The sequence below is a fragment of the Topomyia yanbarensis genome, chromosome 1 (assembly GCF_030247195.1).
Source record: "Topomyia yanbarensis strain Yona2022 chromosome 1, ASM3024719v1, whole genome shotgun sequence".
Lineage (NCBI taxonomy): Eukaryota > Metazoa > Arthropoda > Insecta > Diptera > Culicidae > Topomyia > Topomyia yanbarensis.
The window spans coordinates 102,192,059-102,215,327 of record NC_080670.1 but is presented as its reverse complement, the minus strand read 5'-3'; the positions used below and the strand labels follow the sequence as shown (position 1 = coordinate 102,215,327).

Here is a 23,269-nt window from a genome sequence, read left to right as displayed (position 1 = left end):
ACGAGGCTCATATTGTTATAAGATTGATAGGCATTATTCACATATTATTTTGATTTATTTTCATTACCGATAATTTGCTTGAAATAAATATTTAATCTTTTATCACTATTTTGTGTAGTATAATCATGACACACTGGTTCTGTGAAGGGAAGTGTTAACTTAAAAGAAAGGGTTTTTCTAAAACCTTTGCCTACACCTCTGATTACTAATATGCTTTAACCCACATGAATTATCTATACGAATAATCTCTGTTGTACGACGTTCAACCGTCTAGTAACACTATTCCCCTGAATATATAGCTAGATAATGTGAGCTTTTCTATTCAAAAAATTGATTGTCGTTCTTAAGCTTTAAACTACCTATCTTGACTTTAATTGGGTTTATACTATCTATCTGGACTTATACAATACATATCTGTGTTATATAAAAAAAAGTTTAGACTTATTAAATTTTCTTTCGCTGCATCCAGTTTTCTGATTCAGGCTCCATAATCGTTATCTTAGTTTCACGTCTTGGCCAGCTTGAAGATTGGAGAAGTTTTGGCTTCCATTTTGTTCAAAAATAAAAGGCACGCTGATATAACTCGTGGGTGTACGTTTTTTCCTTGAAATTCTCCAGGAAGCTAGGGTACGTCTTGCCGTATCACTTGGCTGATCCGAAAAATGTTTATATGAGTACCTATTAGTCTTATCTGACTTCTAGCAACCACGTTGTATTCACATAGAAGGTTAGGTCAGAATAGTAATCTGCAATATTTTCAATTATGCGTTTAATCATGTGAAGAAATTTTTGTTTTATTTACAAGTAAAGAAATTTGATTTTCATTTTGCTGTATCTGGATATTTTTTTGCTATTTGAGTAGTCCAACTGAAGACCCTGAAATACCAGATGAAATGGGAAATGTTACCCATTAAAACTCTACTTAAAAGTATGACTTCAATGGTTAATTTTAAGTGTGAAATTCAGACGTTAGAAGACAAGCAATAAAGTTTATGACTATCGCGTCCTGAAACATACTAACGTTTTTGAAGAAATGTATATATATATATATATATATATATATATATATATATATATATATATATATATATATATATATATATATATATATATATATATATATATATATATATATATATATATATATATATATATATATATATATATATATATATATATATATATATATATATATATATATATATATATATATATATATATATATATATATATATATATATATATATATATATATATATATATATATATATATATATATATATATATATATATATATATATATATATTTATATCATATGTATTTCTCCCACTGAGCCAATGGTTGATGGGAGTGGACCACGAAAGGGTTGGGAAGAGGGTTCTATTCATTCAATGTGATTATTAGCGATGAATTCAATTCAATTTTGACATAAGCTTCCACTAAGGAGATGGTCATGGTGTGGTTTTTGTGCACGATGTGGTGGGTGAGAAGTACCTAAGCCGAGGAAAGGGAGAAGGGGTATACTGAAGAACTTTTTTTAGCTGTATATATTATATATGATATGATATATATGATGATACGTATTTCTTCCACCAAGAAGGTGGACATAATTGTTGGTTTCGGAATCTGAAGAAGAGGGAGGGTTTCTGGTGCAATATCTATCAATTACTTCAAAAATATAAAATTTTGTTGCATGTATGTTTACCAGCACATAAATGGAATGGTAAGAATTTATTTGATAGAGATCTATTACGCGAATGACAATATAATACTGATGAATTGCATGAATTTGTCGAAATTTAAATTGAAAATTGCAAAAAAATGCCCTAAAATAGCCACTAAATCTTGCGCTTGCAGAAAACGTTACTTACAATATCAATCAAAATTCGAGTGTAAGCAAAATGCTGACAGAACGCAACACTGTTAAATAGGACGAATTCACGATGACCCATAAAAAGAACCAATCGAATATTGGGTGGCGTGGTCGGCGATCTTCGTCAAATTTTACCCGTTAGTTGACACCTACTGATGAAATCCGTTCTTACTTAAGGGGGTAGGATTATTGTTGAAAAAAATATCGTACCCAAAAAAAAAATTGGCGATAACTAGAGTGTTAGTCTATTCAGTCAATAGTGCAACATTTAAGCAATATTTTTTTAAATATGCACCGCAAAATATTAAAAATTGGGTGTGTTACAGTGAATCTTCAGGAGACACCTCAAATAAATGCGATGTATCATTCGTAACCCAACTTTGTACCGGGAAACAAGTGCTTTTTGTTCTCTCCGGTGTGGTTTAGTTTTTTCGGTGGTACGAAGGTGCTTGCTGTGGCAGAGGCTGCAGTAAAGCATTACTAATAAACAGTCCCGCGAGAGATAATTATTACCTGCGATATCAGTGAAGTGCGTTACTAAACAGTTTTCTTGCCTGAAAGACGGCTTTGTTTAGACGAGCTATATCAGCTCTACTGTGTGAAGGTCACGCGGGTGACGGATAAAACAAACGAAGGAACAATTCACCTACCAGCTCGTCAGGAACCAATTGGTGAAGTGTTTCGTTTTTTACTTTTCTTATCGATTTTTTTTATTGTTTTTGATTTTTTATTTTGATTTAAATTAAATAGTGCGGTCGAGCGTGTTGCTCCCGCAACAAAATGGAACAAACAGAAGGATCACCCTCCGAAGATGAATATTATGGGGAAGAAGAACGTATATCTGATACTGAGACAGATAATGTTATGCTCGATCCACTTCCCCCACTTTCCCCCAATGTCTCACAGCCCCCCCGAGTCAAGGTTTACCAGGATGGATCCGCTGGTCCTTGGGTGGTATACTTTCGGCCCAAAAATAAACCGTTAAACAGCATAACTGTTGCACGGGAGCTGACAAAACGTTACTCGGCCGTAACCGAGATTAAAAAGGTTCAGTCAGATAAACTGCGCGTAGTCGTTACTGACTTGAAACAGGCCAATGATATCGTTAGCAATAGCCTCTTTACGCTGGAGTATCGCGTCTACATCCCTTCTCGTGATGTGGAGATCGACGGTGTGGTAAGTGATGCGGGTCTAACTATCGATGATCTGATGAATGATGGGGCTGGCCGCTTTAAGGACCCTAACCTTCAATCAGTTAAGATTTTGGAGTGCAAGCAATTTGGTCACACGGCCACCTACTGTAGCAACAAGCAACGGTGCGGTAAATGTGGGGAACGCCATGCGGATGATACTTGCAGTAGCCCCGCTGAGAAGTGTGTTTACTGTGGGGAGAATCCGCATGCACTTTTGACATGCCCAACGTACAAACTTCGCGCGGATAAACTGAAGCGATCCGCCAAAGATCGCTCCAGACGCTCTTACGCAGAAATGCTTAAAAGAGCTGTTCCACTTATCTCCGAAAACCCATTCGCTCTCTTGCCAACTGACGATAACGCCTCTAACGACCCTTGCGAGGGGCATTCTTTGGCTCTGCTGGGAAACTCTAGGAAAAGACCTAATCAAAACTCACCTGAACTTCCTCGTAAGGGTCCTAGGTTGTCCCAAACAAGGGTACAAAATAAAAATAATTCATCAACTGGAAGTGCTGCCACAAATCCGAAGATAATACCTCCTGGTTTTGGGAAATTGAGATACAACCAGGAGTTGCCAGCACTCCCCGGGGCACCAAAAATCCCAAGTGCTCCAATTTTACAGTCAGAAACTCAACCTAAAACGGGATTCCTTAAATTTTCTGACATTGTGGACTGGATATTCACAGCTTTCAACATTACCGATCCTATGAAAAGCTTGCTGGTTGCTATTCTACCAACAGTAAGAACATTTTTAAAACAGTTGACTGAACAATGGCCCCTCCTTACAGCGATCGTATCCTTCGATGGCTAACTTATTAGACGGAATCAGGGATCTGATCACTGTTTTACAGTGGAACTGCAGAAGTATTATCCCCAAAATTGATTCATTAAAAAACTTGCTAAATTACAATCATTGTGATGCATTTTCCCTATGTGAAACATGGCTAACTTCTAATATAAACCTCAACTTCCACGATTTTAACATTATCCGCTTGGATCGAGAAGACTCATATGGGGGGGGGGTACTTTTAGGGATCAAAAAGTGCTACTCCTTCAATCGAATCAACCTCCCTTCGACGCCAGGCATTGAAGTTGTCGCTTGTCAAACAACAATCAAAGGCAAAGATCTTTGCATTGCTTCTATTTACATTCCTCCTAGGGCAATGATGGGATATCGAAGATTCTCCAACGTGATTGAACACCTTCCCTCGCCCCGCCTGCTTCTTGGAGACTTTAACTCTCACGGTACGGGGTGAGGCTGTCTATACGACGATAATCGATCTTCGACAATTCAAGACCTTTGTGACAACTTCAATATGACAATTCTGAACACAGGGGAAATGACACGAATTCCTAGACCACCTGCGCAAGCAAGTGCACTGGACATATCTTTATGCTCGACATCACTACGGTTAGATTGCAAGTGGAAGGTAATATCTGATCCCCACGGTAGTGACCACTTACCAATTGTAATTGCAATCACCACTGGTTCAAGACCATCGACACCAATCAATGTTCCCTATGACCTCACACGAAACATTGATTGGAAGAGCTACGCTGCTGAGATATCCAAAACTATCGATTCAACACAGGTACTTCCCCCGGAGGAAGAATATAAGTTTTTGTCCAACTCGATTCTCGATAGCGCGATTCAAACTCAGACGAAACGAGTACCCGACGTGAACACCCAAAAACGTTCTCCCAACCCGTGGTGGGACAAAGAGTGCTCAGACGTGTACGCGGAGAAAGCTGCCGCGTATAAAACCTTCCGGAACGACGGGTTAGTTGCTAGTTATCGAGTGTACGCGATATTAGAAAAGCGAATGAAAAATTTAATGAAAGCTAAGAAACGCAGTTACTGGCGCCGGTTTGCCGACGGGTTAACAAGAGAAACATCGATGAGCACTCTTTGGGGCACGGCCCGACGTATGCGAAACCGAAACAGTACTAACGAGAGCGTGGAATATTCAAACCGTTGGATATTCGATTTCGCCAAGAAGGTTTGTCCGGATTCCGCCCCTGCACAGAAAATCTACCGCGCCGCGTCACCTTACAATACCGCGAACGAAACACCGTTTACGATGGTGGAGTTCTCACTTGCTCTCTTATCATGTAACAATAAAGCCCCGGGGCCAGATAGAATCAAATTCAACTTATTGAAGAATCTGCCAGACTCTGCCAAAAGACGCTTGTTGAATTTATTTAATAGGTTTCTTGAGGGTGACATTGTCCCACATGACTGGAGACAGGTGAGGGTCATCGCCATCCAAAAACCAGGAAAACCAGCCTCCGACCACAATTCGTATCGTCCGATTGCAATGCTGTCCTGTATCCGGAAGTTGTTCGAGAAAATGAACCTGGTTCGGCTCGACAATTAGGTCGAAACAAATGGCTTACTGTCAGATACACAATTTGGCTTCCGCAAAGGCAAAGGGACGAACGATTGCCTTACGTTGCTCTCAACAGAAATTCAAATGGCATATGCTAACAAAGAGCAGATGGCATTAGTATTCTTGGATATTAAGGGGGCTTTCGATTCAGTTTCGATCAATATTCTTTATGAGAAGTTGCACCAGCATGGTCTTTCGCCAATTTTAAATAACTTTTTGCTAAACCTGTTGTCTGAAAAACAAATGCATTTCTCGCATGACGATTTATCGACATCACGATTTAGCTACATGGGCCTTCCCCAGGGTTCATGTCTAAGCCCTCTCCTCTACAATTTTTAAGTGAATGACATTGACGAATGTCTTGTCAATTCCTGCACGCAAAGGCAGCTTGCAGATGACGGTGTGGTCTCTATTACAGGTCCTAAAGCCGTCGACTTGCAAGGACCACTGCAAGATACCTTGGACAATTTGTCTGCATGGGCTCTCCAACTGGGTATCGAGTTCTCCACGGAGAAAACTGAGCTAGTCGTATTTTCTAGAAAGCGTGAACCAGCGCAACTACAGCTTCAATTAATGGATCAAACTATTGCTCAGGCTTCAACATTCAAATATCTCGGGGTATGGTTCGACTCTAAAGGTACCTGGGGATGTCACATTAGGTATCTGAAACAGAAGTGCCAACAAAGGATCAACTTTTTCCGTACAATAACTGGAACATGGTGGGGTGCCCATCCAGGAGACCTAATCAGGTTGTACCAAACAACGATATTATCAGTGTTGGAGTACGGATGTTTCTGCTTTCGCTCCGCTGCGAACATACACTTCATCAAACTGGAGCGAATCCAGTATCGTTGCTTGCGTATTGCCTTGGGTTGCATGCACTCGACCCATACGATGAGTCTCGAAGTGCTGGCGGGCGTTCTTCCGCTGAAAAATCGATTTTGGGACCTCTCATATCGATTCCTCATTCGATGCGATATTCTGAACCCATTGGTGATTGCAAATTGCGAAAGGCTTGTCGAGCTTAATTCTCAGACCCGATTCATGTCCTTGTACTTCGATTACATGGCACAGAACATCAATTCATCTACGTATAACGTCAACCGTCATCTCTTAGATACTTCTGATCCAACTGTATTTTTCGATACATCCATGAAGGAAGAGATTTGTGGAATTCCGGATCCTATTCGCCCACAACTGGTCCCAAATATTTTCTTTAACAAATACCATCAAGTCGACTGCGCCAAAATGTTCTACACTGACGGATCAATTCTCGACGGGTCCACAGGCTTCGGTATCTTCAACGAAAATCTTGCTGCCTCATTCAAACTCAATGATCCTGCTTCAATTTACGTCGCAGAATTAGCTGCCATTCAGTATACTCTCGGAATCATTGACACCCTGCCCTCAGACCATTACTTCATCGTTTCGGATAGTCTCAGCTCCATTGAGGCCATCCGTGCGGCGAAGCCTGGAAAGCACTCACCGTATTTCCTGGGGAAAATACGGGAATATCTGAGTGCTTTATCTGAAAAATCTTACCAGATTACCTTGGTTTGGGACCCGTCACATTGTTCTATTGCGGGCAATGAGAAGGCGGACTCTTTAGCCAAGGTGGGCGCATTAGAAGGCGACACTTACGAAAGACCAATTTGCTTCAACGAATTTTTCAGTATCTCTCGTCAGAGGATGCCATGGAGCAATGGGCATCTGGGACGGTGGCTACATTCCATTATCCCGAAGGTATCAACGAATGCTTGGTTCAAGGGGTTGGATGTGAACCGGGACTTTATTCGTACGATGTCAAGGATCATGTCCAACCATTACTCGTTTGACGCGCATCTCCGTCGTATAGGGCTTGCTGAAAGTAATCATTGTGTTTATGAGAACGGCTATCACGACATCGAGCATATTGTTTGGCTGCGCGCAGAGTACTGTGTTGCCAGGTCCCAACTAATAGATTCCCTTCGGGCCCGAGGTAGATCACCCTATGTGCCAGTCCGGGACGTCCTAGCAAGCCGTGACCACCCCTATATTTTTCTTATCTATATCTTTTTGAAAACTATTGATGTCCAAGTTTAATACATTTTCCCCTCTCTCATTCACAGTAGAATCTCACCAACCTATCCCTGTATCTACAATATGGCATTGCTTCACGAGTCTTCGGTGCATACCCTTCTTGATAACCGTCTATCCAGAACATCATGACATACCGCACATGCAGATGATATAGAGTGCCAATAATTATCCGAAATATCGACCCTCCCCTCGCCCCTGCGATTACAGGCTGGAAACTACAACACTACAACAAAGTGTGCATATCCGCCACAATGATCAATCAGCAAACGACGATGTCAATTACACAATATGTATCCCACTTCCTACCTTTTTCCTTTACTTACATAAGAGGGGAGCAAGCCGCCCCTAAATACGGCTTTCCCTTCCCCCACTAACATGTGACATGTAATATAAAAAAATGAATTATCGGCCTCGTTAAGCTACAGCATTTGGGCCTAAATAAACGTATTTTAAAATAAAAAAAATGCGATGTACAGCATAACTCAAAATCTACTGAACCAAATTGTTTGAAATTTTGTACAGTTCTCCTTCATATCATAATATCATTAAAGATCATAACTTTGTTCACAACAATAAGTTTCATGATTTCTTTAACGAAAATTGTATTTTTAGCTGCAGAATGCTATGAAAAATTCAAATACCAAGAAAAAAATAAAAGCTTCGATCAATACCTGAGGATATGTAGAAGAACTGGGCAAACCTTGAAAACGATTGGTCCAATATATTTTGATTTATGATGTACACCACACAGCAAGTTTTCAACGAGAGACCTCCAGAGATTCTCTGTCACTGCTCAATTTTCAGAATTCTGCTATGATATTTGAAGAAATATTGTTCAATTGTGCAGTGATTTTATGGAAAGTGAATGAATATACTAACACTCTCTGTATCGCCAAAATATTTTTTTTTTATTTGTGCCATTTTTTATGAATTAACTTTACCCACGTCCACCAACACTCCGTTAAGTCTTCGTATCATTGGAAATATGTTTCGAAAACAGAACTTTTCACTATATGCGCATTTTTTTTATTGAATGATTTTTATAGTCACCTTCGCAGGTCAATTCGCCAAAAAAGTTAGATATATGGATTTGGAAAATGTTAATCGATGCAACAATAAATTGCACCACATTTCCACATGATTTTGTCAAATAATACAATCCGTTGAAGAATTAATCGATTGCGTATATCGACTTGAATTCCATACACTACTCCATCCAAAATATAATCGATGGATATTCTGTTACGTAGGTATATAAATCTTTGGATGATCGTGTAGAATTATTTAATTCAGTCGATCCACCATGCTTTCAGGAGTATTAGTTTTATACGTAACCTATCCAGCAGTCTCCGTCAGGCGAAGGTTTTTATATTTAATCAAAAGAAAAGAGTTCTTTCTACGAATTTTTGCGATTAAAGAAGTTGCTTAAGGTGTAAATTGACCTAAAAATATTCGAAAATTTACAATAACTTTGTTGTTTCGAGAGCTACAGATTCATCGTTGTAATAAAAAAATGTGTGTTTTATCGCTTTGTAGAAGATACTTTTAATAATAAAAAGTAATCGTAAAAAGTTATATTCGAAAAACCGTTTTAAGGGATTTATCCAAAGCAAACCTACATATCTCGCTACTATTACTATATATAGAGCTTTAGTATCTTCAGTAAAGTTTTTCACGATAATATTTTCTAGAACTTTGCTGAAGACAGCGAGCTTCTAGCTAAATTATTTGGGGAAATAAATTTTCTATCTCACTATCTATATCTGGAAACTTCTTCGAAAAAATCCATTCTCCAAAACAAATGGTTCAGGAGTTATTGAATTTTGATCGTGAAAGCGTCGTGTTGCAACACTGTGCACCGCAAACCATCAAGCTAAACGCAAACGAGGAAATCGTAATAGAACTACCCACACCGGCAGAAGATGGAGATTACTTCGTAAAAGACCCACTCCCACTGACAGATGATATCGTCGTATTACCGGGTTGATACAAGGCAAATGCGAACAAGTCATTTGTACTGTTACAAAATCGCAGTAGCATAGAAGTACGGACTAGTCCCAACCGCGTGGTGTTTGCGGAAATAAATAATTTTGAAATATTTAAAACTAACGCAGCTTCTAAAGACGAGTTACCTCCCAATCCAAAACTACGCGACCAACTCAGACTCGTTCATCTAAATTGTGAAGAAAAATAAACTTCTTTCAATCGTAACAAAGCACCAAAACGTCTTCTATCTCGACGATAATGATCTCACGTTTACAAATGCGATCAAGCATAGAGACAAATGACGAAATCCCAGTCCACGCTAAAAGCTATCGGATAGCTGCCACAAGCAAGCGGTGCAAAAGCAAATCTCGAAAATGCTTGCGCAAGGAATCATCTGTCCGAGCACGCTACCATGGTGCTCGCCAACTTGGATTGTTTCAAAGAAGCCTGATGCTTCGGAAGAGTAGAAATGGCGCTTAGTAGTAGACTACATGAAACTTAACGAAAAGACCCCAGCAGACAAATACCCGTTGCCTAATATTACTGAAATACTAGACAAACTTGGCAGATTTCACGACATTAGACCTCGCATCCGATTTGTAACAGATCAAATTACAAACTAAGGACGTTCCAAAAACGGCAGTTTGCGTCGAACACGCACTATACGAATATCTTTGTATGCCCTTCGGCCTCAAAAATGCCCCAGCCACCTTCCAGCGCGTATTGTCAACGCGTTGAGAGAATTGATTGGCAAATAAATGACTGGCGTCCAAAAGGGGCTAACCCACAATTCACATTCCTTGTCTTATCTTTCGTTTCAGTTATGGTGTCTTTGGCAAAGTTGTTGCGTGACATCTAGCACTTTTTTGTTCATTTAACATTAGTTCGGAATTCAGCCGCTAAGGCTGCACTGTGAACAACTTTTTAATGGAACGCGATAGAAAGATGGTGTCTACGGCAAAGTTGTATGTCAGGTAATTATAAATATATCTTCTGAAAATACCCACTATGTAGGTCCCACAGGTTTTGGAACATGGCGCATTTTTGAAAACATAAACTGTAAGTAAATGTTTTAACTAAAACCTTCTATATCTCAAAACATACGGGACCTACAAAGTTTGCATCTTCCGAAGATGTGTTTAAAATGATAGGACCTATAACTTTCTCCAAGACATCAAATTTCTATCTACCTTTATTAAAAAGTTGATAACAGCGCCGCCCTAGTGACAATTCCGAAGTAGTATGATACAACCAAATAAAGCGATATGTGCCATACAGCAACTTTTCTGAAAACACCATAACTCTATAACGAAAGATAATAATTGATTCCACGTTTTTTAACTTTCCGACCACAACGTACCATTTTTCTCTTAATCCTTTATTGCTCGGTGAACTTTCAATGAAGAGACTTTCACTGGAATTTTCGAGAAAATATGCTCAATAATATACATTTGTGCAAGAAATATATTAGATAGAAAATATCCGTACATAGCAAGTATATGAGCGGCCCCAATCTTCAGGAACGACAGTTTGGGCCGAAACGTCAACATACAATGCAATCTAACTGAATCATATCGAGTGCACCGATATGTGAGCTACAACATAAAATTTACTGATTCCGAATCGATAGACTACCTTTTCTTAAAACCTCGGAAAACGAACGAGAAAACTTGAATTTACATAAGACTCAATGTGGGGTTAGGGTGCTTACAGAGTGGCCGCGAGAAGCTGAGCGGAGGCTGGTACTGACAGTAGGATGCGAGAAACTTGCTTGCTGCAAACTAAAGGAATGTTGTCAGAGTGAAAGCCGAGCGGATCTGCGCTGTTAGCAGGTTTCACGCATCTCGCATGATAATGTCAGCACCAGCCCTAGCTCAGCTTCTCGCCGCCACTCTGTAAGCGGCCTTAGCCCCTTTTGGACGCCAGCTAGTACTGGGGCTACCTCCAATGTCAACTTTGACTGCTAATAGCAAAAAATCTAAAAATTGTTTTCAAAATTCCTAGAAACCAGAATGAATTAAAAAGCTTTCTAGGAATACTAAAGTATTAAAGGCGATTCGTTCGCGATTTCGCCAAAATCACAAAACCACTAACCTCGCAGTTGCGTGAAAGTGAATCAGTAGAACACACACCATTATTCCTAAAAACATTTGAGGCGAGCACAAAAACCTATAACGACATCCTGCAATATCCAGGTTTTGAGAAGCCATTCGTACTAACCACCGATGCAAGTAACTTTGCTCTAGAAGCAGTGCACTTCCAAGGCCCCATTGGGAGGGACAAGCCTGTTGCTTTCCCATCTAGGACTTAGACAAAACCTAAAGGATACTCCGCGATAGAAAAGGAATTGTTGGCGATTATTTGGGCAACTCAATACTTCAAACCATACTTATTTGGAAGGAAGTTTACTCTATATACAGACCACCAACCTTTAACGTATGCTTTGAATCTGAAAACATCTAATTCAAAGCTCGCCAAATGGCATCTTCAACTGACTGAATACGACTTCGACATAAAATATTGCCCCGGCAAACAGAACGTCGTCGCTGAAGTGTTGTCAAAAATTCAACAAAAAATTACCGCGAATGAAGATAGACGGCTCAGAGGACACTGATGATTCGGAGTTTATCCCGTGCACAGCTACCGTTGAACGTCTTCCATAACCAGATAATACTAAAAGTAGGACAACGTGACTCCGAAGAATTAGAAGTTTTTCCTAGAATGTACAGGAGAACAGTAACGAAACCAATATTTGGAGTCTCAGCCGTAATCCGCATTTTCCGCGAATCTATGAACCCTGGCCAGGTAAATTGTATTTATTGTCCCAAGCGACTTATCTCAACTCTATAGACTACTCTATAAAAACTACTTCAGCAGATGAAAAACCTTCAAAGTAAGAATCGCCCAAACAATCTTATTTGATTTGAAAACTGTCGAAGACCAAGATCACATTATAGAAGAAACTCATGAAGTATCCCGCAGAGGAATTCAAGAGAACAAAGCAGAAATCGCAAGAAGCTTCTTCTTTCCCAAAATGAAAACGAAAATTTGTGATCGTCGAGAGGTTCCATTCGACCCTAAGCGAAATATTTAGATCAACCCGACACAAATTCGAAGCCGTTCCTAATAAAGAAATATTCTTAGTATCATGTACGCTATATAACAATAGCATACACAAGGCGACAAATCTCAAACCCCGCGAAGTGTTCTATGGTATCAAAAACGGACAAGAAAGACCTTTAAACATCAATGCTCTAATAGAATTACGGGACACATACGACGAAACGACGCTTAAACTAGCCAAGGTTCAGAAACAACAAAACGAATACCAAAATGCGATAAGGGAAGAAGCACCATTCCTGGAGGCTAACGAACCAGTCTTCAATCGGATCCAAGGGATCAAAACGATACAAAAAAACCAGTTCGGACCCGTTTGAGTCTCTCTAGTGCTATAGTTTCTACAGGGGCCGTTCATAAACCACGTAGACTCATAGGGGGGACGGAGGGGTGGGTTCTGGCAAAAGTCTACGTTTGTCTACGAGGGGGGGGGGGTCTTTTAAAAAGTCTACGTAGACTTTTATTTTTTGTTATTCTCGTATTACTAATTATAAATGAGATTTAAAGAGAGTTGTATTCAAAGTATGGGTCTATTCAGTTAGGATTAAGTGGATAATTTTTTTTTATTTATCGATACCGGTTGTTAAAGCAGTAGTGTAATTAAAATTCTACAACAAAGAGTTTACTCGAGTTAATCAGTTTCTCTTGCAATCATTTACACTGATTTCAAAATAATTAAACACCCGTTACATTTTACGTCTTGACCCTACGCAACTCCGTGCAGACCGGTTCTATTATATTTATCTTCGAAAATATGCGAATTTTGATACTTTACGATAACATTCTCAGGTGATATGGGTATTTATTACATAAGAAAAATAAATATATTTTTGGGAAGATTTAAATAGCTTCGTTCCCTTAATCACATAAGGCAATTTATATTGGCTTATTATCTTAGAAATATTGAAATTTGTTCACGAAAATTGAAATTTGTGTGTATGTTTAGTTTATTATTTTAGTCTAGATGATAGTACACACCTACAGTATTATTTTGTAATTGTTTCTCATAATTTAACAATTTTGAATGCACTAATAAGGCTCAAAAAGTGTTTATCAATTCTGCATTGTTGGTGTAGGTAGCACTTCGGTCAAAATTTGAACTAGTTATAGCAATATATCTTTTTACACATACTTGAGTTACTAATCTTGAAAAGAAGTATTCCGCTACACAAACGTTGGAAAGCACCTTGAATTGGTATTAATTGATTTGATCAATCATAGACAAAAACCAATGTAAAAATCTTTCTTTAATATTTAAAAAGCTTCAAATAAATTTGAACACTAATTTTTAATTGAACATTATAATGTGCTTCTTGCTAATTTCACATTTCCCGCGAATAAAAAAAATTAAAAGTCTACGTAGACTTTTGGCGTGGGGGGGGGGGGGGGGGTTGGTAAAAGTCTACTAGGGGGGATGGGGGGTTAAAAATTCTCAAATTTCGGTCTACGTGGTTTATGAACGGTCCCAGTTAGCGGATAAGCGAAAAAAGGCGAAATATCAATGAAATATTAGTGCATATATAATTAAAATATCTTCAACCCACATTTGTGAATTCGACAATAAAAATTTTACACCTTTAAAGTCGCTATATAACAGGGCTGTCAAAGCAGTGTTTCCTTGCAAAGCTAGCCGCAACACTACAGATTTTGTTCTATCTAGTCGCACTAGGCAACATCAAAAGTTCGTGGGAAGCCATATTTTTTGTGCCGTGTGCGCCGTCGCCTCGCCTGCACACATATTTTATGATCCAAATGCGGAAGAATTCAACAACAGAGTGTATTCTGTGCGGTATGAGACCCAGACGACGAGACGAGAGACGGAACATGACATCGGAAACCCCAAGTATGTGAGCCGTGATATATCCCGCATCCCGAATGTGATGTGAAGTGTTTACGTACGAGTTACACATGCGCCGAAATCGCCAATATGTGTTCAGATAGATTTCTCATGTCGAAATTATTCACGCATATGGCTGGTGTGGGAATAACATTCTCATCTTTCCATTAAAAACCCTACTGAACAGTCAATCAACACGACGTGTACGTTGAACAAGGCGCTTCTTTAGTAGGAATCGTTTCGTCCTGTACCTTGATTAGGGTTACTGCTCCCTAATTCATCTTAGCACCTCTATTCATCCTACCCATTTGAACACATTAGTTAGAGCAGTATCTGCTATCTCTATTCAACGCATTAGCTCAAATGGTGAAATGAATAAGGGTACGTTGTAGTCAACTTTTCGCTTCGCTCAAGCGTGAGCATTTTACATTTTCCAGGCACTGCTGTACTGCTTCTTAGAAACGAAGCAAAGATGATGATACCTATTTGAGCGCAATCCTTTCGCTCTAAGTCGAGTTATCAACGAAATAGTGTGACATCCTGACTAATGAGATGAATAAGGGCTCGTCTACCCTATTTTTCACAAGATGACAATATGAGAACCGTTATCATATTATCAAACTGCCAAGTTTTATAATATGATAACGTGCCCTTAAATTTTGCTATTTTAGTGTTTAGATTTACAAGAGACAAAAAGTTAAAATTGCCTTGGATCTTTGAAAACTTACTAATTTTACTCTAAATAGTTAAGCTAACGTGGCTCCTAGTCCGAGATACGCATTTCTGTTTTGCGACTATCTTGTTCGGGAGATCCTTATGGGGGTTTTTATTGAAAAACCTCGGGGCGGTGGATTGCACTGGTGTTGCATTTTCAAGCAGAACAGCAGGCCACTAGACGTGTTCCCACTTCTGCTAGAAAGTGCAAAACCAGTGCAATACACTGCCCCGGTGTTTTTCAATGAAAAACGACATTAGACTGCTTAGGTGGTTGTGCTAATGCCTCTTACACATGGCCCCGGCATAAGATAATTTCAATTCAACAAAAGCAAGATAAGTCGCATAACACTAGTTTTGCAACATTAATTTCTGGAGCGCAATATCACTATTAGTAAGATTATTTGGTAAATTTACAATATTTAAATAGCAAAATCACTTACAGAGGGAAAAGTACATGTCATCCTCATTATTTTTCTATGGCGCCCATCCAGCCACTCTTGATACCCGCATCCAAGAAAAGACAATAACGGAAGGGTCTTTAGATCATAATTATTCGGATTATACTTGAAACCAATCTACATTGCCTGTTACGAACCAGCCAGCGACATCATGTTACCGAATAAGCTAGACGAAGCCATACATTCCTGCTTCGTTTGAGCTACGAAAATTCAATACTCACTGGTAAGTTTATACTTGGTGAATCGTTATCCGAAATAATTCAGCAGACTTTGAGAATCAAACATTGACGAGGAAATACTTATTTTGATGAAAGAGAAAGAACCCGTCTTGAGTGAAAACGGTGAAAGGTCCGCGTCACTATAGTTACTATATTCATAGTTAGGCGGAGACACCCATTGAACATGTCAAATACCGGAGCCAATCGAGCATGACGTCACATAACATGTTCTCTTTGGATGTATATGGGAAAGGTATTAGGTCTGTTCCAGTACCAGGAGAAACTGAAAGTACTCCGGAGAAAATCGTTCCTGTACTCTCTTCTTCTCTTTTTTCTTCTTCTGGTGGAAAACCGGAGTAAAAAGGAGCAAAGATTTTTTGCTCCTGTTTACTCCGGAGTGACTTCCGTGTACTGGAACAAACCTATTGTGATTATGCATGGTCATTAAAGACGCTGAATCCCTCTGGATAAAGACTCGCCATCACTATCTTATTCTTATTATTTATCGGTAAGTGTCACTCCAATCGAGCACGAGACCTGTCAAAAGCCCTCATTCCAAAGAAAATCGCTTCGAATCCTTCTGGAGTAGTTGAATATAATGTTATATTAAACTGAGTATATACCCCCTTAAATCAAAATTTCCCAACATTATATTAAACTACTTAAAAAATAAAGAAATCTTTCCGAAGACATCAAAGTGCCTTAACCAATAGTTTCGTCCCAAATATGAATGTCCGGCTTTTTTTGATTCTGTCCCACTGTGTGCCGTAATGCAATGATTGCTGACAGTAAGCCAGACTGTCCGTGGAAAGTCGACGCCTGTTTTGGTCGCTGCATTGGATGATAGGGTCTGCGTTCGAACTGTACTCTAATGAGGTTTATGAAAATACAAGTTTCCGTCTAGCAATCCAAATTACGGAACTCTATGATCCGAGGAACGCTCTAGAGGGAACTAGAAAGCTGCTAAAGATGTATTATGAATCAATCAAGTTTGAATGTGAATGTTAGTGATAGGTTGGACTCCAATGAGGAAGACATTGGTGCTGAAGTGCTTCATGATTTTACCACCTTGAACATGTAGCCAATTGAGCTGTAGGAAAAAGCCTCACGAGAGGGAAAAGGAAACTAGTTATAACAAAAATCGCTGATTAACTCTTCCATATGGACCCAGTATATTTGCAAAAATAAAACGCCAAAATTTCTATATTATGCATATATTTTTCAATTCAATCGATGCCTTTTGGTATAACGACCCATTTGATCAGGTTGTGTTCGACTCTTTCGTTTTCTTTAACACCAGTTTGATTATCTTGAACTACGTTTATTCCAAAAATCGATCCGTCGTATTGTTAAATGTCTCCAATTTATCTTTTTTGTTTGCCCCATAACAACTAAATTAAATTTTCTCTGCCGCTAATTTGATGAATTGCATAGCCGTTCATGCATAACCAGCGGTATGCATTTAGGTACTCTTAAAAATACAAAATTAGGAAAATTTGCGATATTTTTTTTCAATTTTTTCTACCAAGTTGTGGAAGATAGCAGGAATAGGTTGCTCAATTTTTTATTTTTCTGGCAAGATTCTGTAAACTTAGCAGGAAAAGGCGGGCTCTTATGTTTGTTTACCTTGCTAGATTGTGTGAAGTTAGCAGGTAAAGGCGGGCCATACTGTTGTTTTCCTTGCTAGATTCTGTGAAGTTATCAGCAAAAGGCGGGGCATATATCACTTTTTCCTGCTAGAATGTGTGAAGTTAGCGGGAAAAGGCGGATCATATATTAGTTTTTCCTGCCAGAGTGTGTGAAGTTAGCGGGAAAAGGCGTGGCTTTGTAGTTTAATTTTTGACATGTAGGTGGCGCAGCGATCGTTTTTCCTGCTGACCTTTTTTCCCCGTTGTGTTGATTCCAGTAATGTTTTTGCGTTGCGTGCAATCAAAGAGAATAGTGAAAGAGACGCAGAGTGAAAATCAGTCAAAACGGCAACACTCCCTTTACGATGATTTCAACACTAGAATTTGGCAACCGTTTCCAAAGGCAGCACTTTAAATGACTCCTATTATATTTTGAAAACAAACCTTTTGTCGATCATTGAATTTGTATATCAAACGATGTGCATTTCGAAACAAAGAGATGAAATAATTCTAAAACTTGTTTTTACTCATACATAGACTCTAGAATGCACCTTACAATCACGATTGCACTAAATTCTGACGAAAATTCAAATTTTTTTTTTGATAGATTTACAATACTTATCTCCTCCAACTCAGGCATGAGTAATGTTTATTTACATTGCACGATTGGTCTGCTCAATAAGGTATTTTTGGCTTCCCACTATTCGTCTCTTTTCCTATTCTCTTTGCGTGCAATGTTGTTTGCGTTGCGTGTAAGACGTCAAAACCCTACACGCAACCGTAAAATAACCTACAGAATAAGTTCTTTTAACTTAAATTTAGGTACTTTTGAGCTGTGCGTCGCTTTCGCACTTATTAGTGTTGTCAAAAACAAACGAGAGATTCAGTCGAGGTCTTCCGTGCAGTAAGGTACTTTTAAGTTGTTTGAGGTATACTCAAAATTAGGTAAATTCAACTTAAATTTAAGTAAATTAAACTCAAGGTTGAGTTATTATTTTTGCCGTAGTCAAATGGAAACTACCTTCAACACGGTTTACCTAATTTTACCTTCATGCACGATACCACGAGATTGAGTCAAAAGTACTGAATTTTAGGTAGTTTTTCGGTGGCGTGTACAGAAAAACTAGCCCTACACTGAACGTAAAAATCACGTAAAATTTATCTGAAAATACTGATGGCGCCGAGGGGCGACTCACTCTAGTATTTTCGATTCAGGCTAACGTATTGCGTCACGTATTTGTGTATTTTTCACGAAATGACATGTATTTTGTGTATTGATGAGTATTGGTTATTTCTTTCATAATTCTTACGTATTAGCGCATTAAAAACGTATTTGTGTATTGGTCACGAAATGCAATGTATTATGCGTATTGGTGAATTATTTCATAATTCTTATGGATTAGTGTACTTAAACGTACAATTGTATGCACGCATTGTATTTTTGTTGAATAATCAATTGAAACCGAATGTTACTGAATTTTGACGTTTAAATGTTATTGTAGAATGCAAGTAGAATAATTTCATAAACGCAAATAATAAAATTAGTACAAATGGAATTACTAGTGATTTTTCAAGATTAACGAACAATTAAGCATTATGCCAAATTTTATTATTTAGAGAATTAGAATTTCTAATTAGGCTTACCCAATGGTAATTTTTGAGCAACGCGGTATTATATTTAATCACTGCAGTATTATCTAAATTTATTTCAAAAATTGAGATGCATCTCAGTAAAATTGAGATGCGCCTAAGTATAATCAGCCGAAATTCCTACTGGTTGTACTAGACTCAGTTGCGTCACTAGAGCCTGAATTCTGGCAGAATCCAGCCGGACAAGTTATGGCTGAACTCATTCCTGCAAGTTGATCGGAAGCGACTCGTAATTCGGATTCTTGTGTTTTGTATTATTTTTTATTATTTTAATTATAGAGGTTTTAACCTTAGGGTCATTCGCCTCTTTTCTGGTTGTGTTGATTCCAGTAATGTCTTTGCGTTGCGTGCAATGTTGTTTGCGTTGCGTGTAAGACGTCAAAACCCTACACGCAACCGTAAAATAACCTACAGAATAAGTTCTTTGAACTTAAATTTAGGTACTTTTGAGCTGTGCGTCGCTTTCGCACTTATTAGTGTTGTCAAAAACAAACGAGAGATTCAGTCGAGGTCTTCCGTGCAGTAAGGTACTTTTAAGTTGTTTGAGGTATACTCAAAATTAGGTAAATTCAACTTAAATTTAAGTAAATTAAACTCAAGGTTGAGTTATTATTTTTGCCGTAGTCAAATGGAAACTACCTTCAACACGGTTTACCTAATTTTACCTTCATGCACGATACCACGAGATTGAGTCAAAAGTACTGAATTTTAGGTAGTTTTTCGGTGGCGTGTACAGAAAAACTAGCCCTACACTGAACGTAAAAATCACGTAAAATTTATCTGAAAATACTGATGGCGCCGAGGGGCGACTCACTCTAGTATTTTCGATTCAGGCTAACGTATTGAGAGACGTATTTGTGTATTTTTCACGAAATGACATGTATTTTGTGTATTGATGAGTATTGGTTATTTCTTTCATAATTCTTACGTATTAGCGCATTAAAAACGTATTTGTGTATTGGTCACGAAATGCAATGTATTATGCGTATTGGTGAATTATTTCATAATTCTTATGGATTAGTGTACTTAAACGTACAATTGTATGCACGCATTGTATTTTTGTTGAATAATCAATTGAAACCGAATGTTACTGAATGTTGACGTTTAAATGTTATTGTAGAATGCAAGTAGAATAATTTCATAAACGCAAATAATAAAATTAGTACAAATGGAATTACTAGTGATTTTTCAAGATTAACGAACAATTAAGCATTATGCCAAATTTTATTATTTAGAGAATTAGAATTTCTAATTAGGCTTACCCAATGGTAATTTTTGAGCAACGCGGTATTATATTTAATCACTGCAGTATTATCTAAATTTATTTCAAAAATTGAGATGCATCTCAGTAAAATTGAGATGCGCCTAAGTATAATCAGCCGAAATTCCTACTGGTTGTACTAGACTCAGTTGCGTCACTAGAGCCTGAATTCTGGCAGAATCCAGCCGGACAAGTTATGGCTGAACTCATTCCTGCAAGTTGATCGGAAGCGACTCGTAATTCGGATTCTTGTGTTTTGTATTATTTTTTATTATTTTAATTATAGAGGTTTTAACCTTAGGGTCATTCGCCTCTTTTCTGGTTAGAGTAATTTCTTGTGGAAAAATCTGTAACCCTATGTGCGGGGTTGGGAATCGAATCCAGGTGAGCTGCGTACAATCTTGTGTTTTGCATTCTCAATAGACGTTTCTTGTCAAAAAAATTTATTTGCTAAAATGTTTCCTTTTTTATCCCTGAGTCGAAATTTCATATTGCCGCGATGTTTAAGTGCCTCTAACTATTGAAAAAATCAAAAAATCTGCAAACTGCTCATTTCACTCCATATGCTGATGATCTATCTTGCCTCATTTCCCCATATTTTTACACCATTTGGATGAATTTCATGTGGGGAATAAAACAAAGATGCCAGATCTCCAAATTTATTAGCAAATCTGCAGATTTTTATTTCAGCTGCAGATTTTTTTTTTTTGCATACTACAGAAGCGTTGCAGAACAAAGAATTTGTCAGCAAATTTTAACATTTTAACCAGACCTGAACATCTTTTGTGATTAAAAATATCATCGCACTACTTTGCTTCAAATATGTTGCAGACACTTGTGACAGTTTACAGACTTTTATAACTCTTCTGCAAGTTTTTGTATCAATATTTCTGACAACACTGAGATGAAAAAAATCATTCAGAGCTGTCAAAAATAGTTTTGACATCGGGCCCATATTATTGGCTCGAATCAAAACTCGTCGAAATGTCAATTGACGATAGGTTCATCCGGAGTGTTCATTTGTGTTTACATTTTGCTAGCGTTGCCAATTTTATTTTGTGTCCACCACCCAATGTGGCTACGCCACATCGCTTTTGCGCGTGCTGTCCGACTTCGCTACCGCTCAGTCGGACTTAAATTAGGGATAGCCCCTATGTTTGAGTAAGCCGGGCAAACGAGTGGATCACAGGTTCGCTTGCTTCCGACGGCGGGTCGGTGGCCACCTCGCCCGGCGGATCCTCAGCGGCTTTGCGCCGCTTCGGTTCCTAGGCCTCGGTTATGCGGCTAAGCCGCATCGAAATGGTACCCCTTAAACATTCTAATTTGAATCGGTTGTGTCACCGGAGCCGGAATACGAATTAGAACCAGCCAGCATTTCGGCTGAGTTAAACTGGGAAGTTTAGTAAAATTTGATCTGGAAATAAAAATCTTCTGGCAACGCTCCAGAACCCCGTTGAATTCTAACGATTTCACCACCTGGGCGCCAGGTTGACGGTATGAAATGAACTTTGTTTACTTTCGACAAGTTTTGATTCGAGCCAACAACATCCAGCCTTTGACATCAGAGAATTCTTCTGATTCTCCTCGTTCTCGTCGAAAGAAAAATAAAACAAAATATTATCAAATCGTGTCGGTAGTACTTTTACTCATCGCGCTTTTTTGATAAGTTAGACTAAGAAGTCCAGACTCCGCTAATCCAGGTTGGCTCGACCATCAACGGGAAGTAACATCATTCGTCAGTTGACGATGGCGGCAGGAGATAGTACGCCGCCGTTGCCGTTTAGTAACCGACCAAGTAACTGCTCTGGTACCGTAACCATGGCCATTTCCCTCGCACGCATCGTATCATGTCATCGACCGACGTATCCATCACTGCCCGTGGGACACCAATGCTCAAAACAATAAACCCAGCCGCCTTCATCCGGTTAGTATTTTTATCTTGAGAAAATATACTGCTCAAATAAGTGAAGTGACGACCTATTTATCGTTCTACAGAGACCAGCCATTTTACAAAAAATAGCATCTGCTCTCTCGAAGTAGCCACCGCCTGTGTGCATCCGTACGGTACAGTGGTATATTTAAGCACCAAGGATTATTACGGTTAACTCGACATAAAATTAAAAAAAATCGATGGACAGCATTGCCATCATATTGATGTGACATTGAATTCTATTTTGGCCGCCACCGGAGTTAAAAACTAGATGACGGATTGCGCAGACAATGAAACGAAAAATAACCATCACCTGCATTAGCCACAGAACCAGAAAACGCGGACGCGGTTATATTTGCATGATTAGGGCAACGCAAATGGCAAGCACTAGAATACTTCACAGGGACAAAATCAACAGCAACCAGACTGCAACCCAGCTTTGAACAGGAATCAATCGCAAAATCATCGGATGTAGTTAGGGTTTCTACATTTTTTATCAGTAAATAAAAGAATGTGTTGCTTAAAAACAATTTATACAAGAATTAAGCATATAGATAGACTGATAGTTACTGTTGTAATAAATAGCTTTCACCTAATGAATTATCTAGTTTTCTATCCGTTGGATGCATTTTATATGGCAGTCGAGCTGATTAGCCGTTCTCTAGCTAACCGTTTGCCTGTGTACTTTGTTGCTATATTATATAAACTGTCTAGACCAGCTGCTGCAGAAAAAAGGAGCGCTAACTTCACTAACGAATCTATGTCCGATTTGTTATCATTACGGATGCAGTCTTATCTTATGTAAGGGGCCATTCAGAAATTACACAAGGCGAAATTGGTTCCCCATTCACCCCACCTTAAAAAATTGATGCAAATTTCTTTACCCTTCCAGCTCCTAGTACGTTACGTTCTAGCTTACATATCTCTCCCA

General features: G+C 38.7%; 1 long non-coding RNA gene across 1 annotated transcript; it reads left to right on the top strand.

The window, feature by feature from the left end:
- Nucleotides 1-21,602: 21,602 nt before the first annotated feature.
- On the top strand, nt 21,603-22,938 carry LOC131676884 (uncharacterized). Its single transcript, XR_009303256.1, has 2 exons — nt 21,603-22,332; nt 22,404-22,938. It is a non-coding gene; the product is annotated as an uncharacterized LOC131676884 (long non-coding RNA).
- The last annotated feature ends 331 nt before the right edge of the window (nt 22,939-23,269 follow it).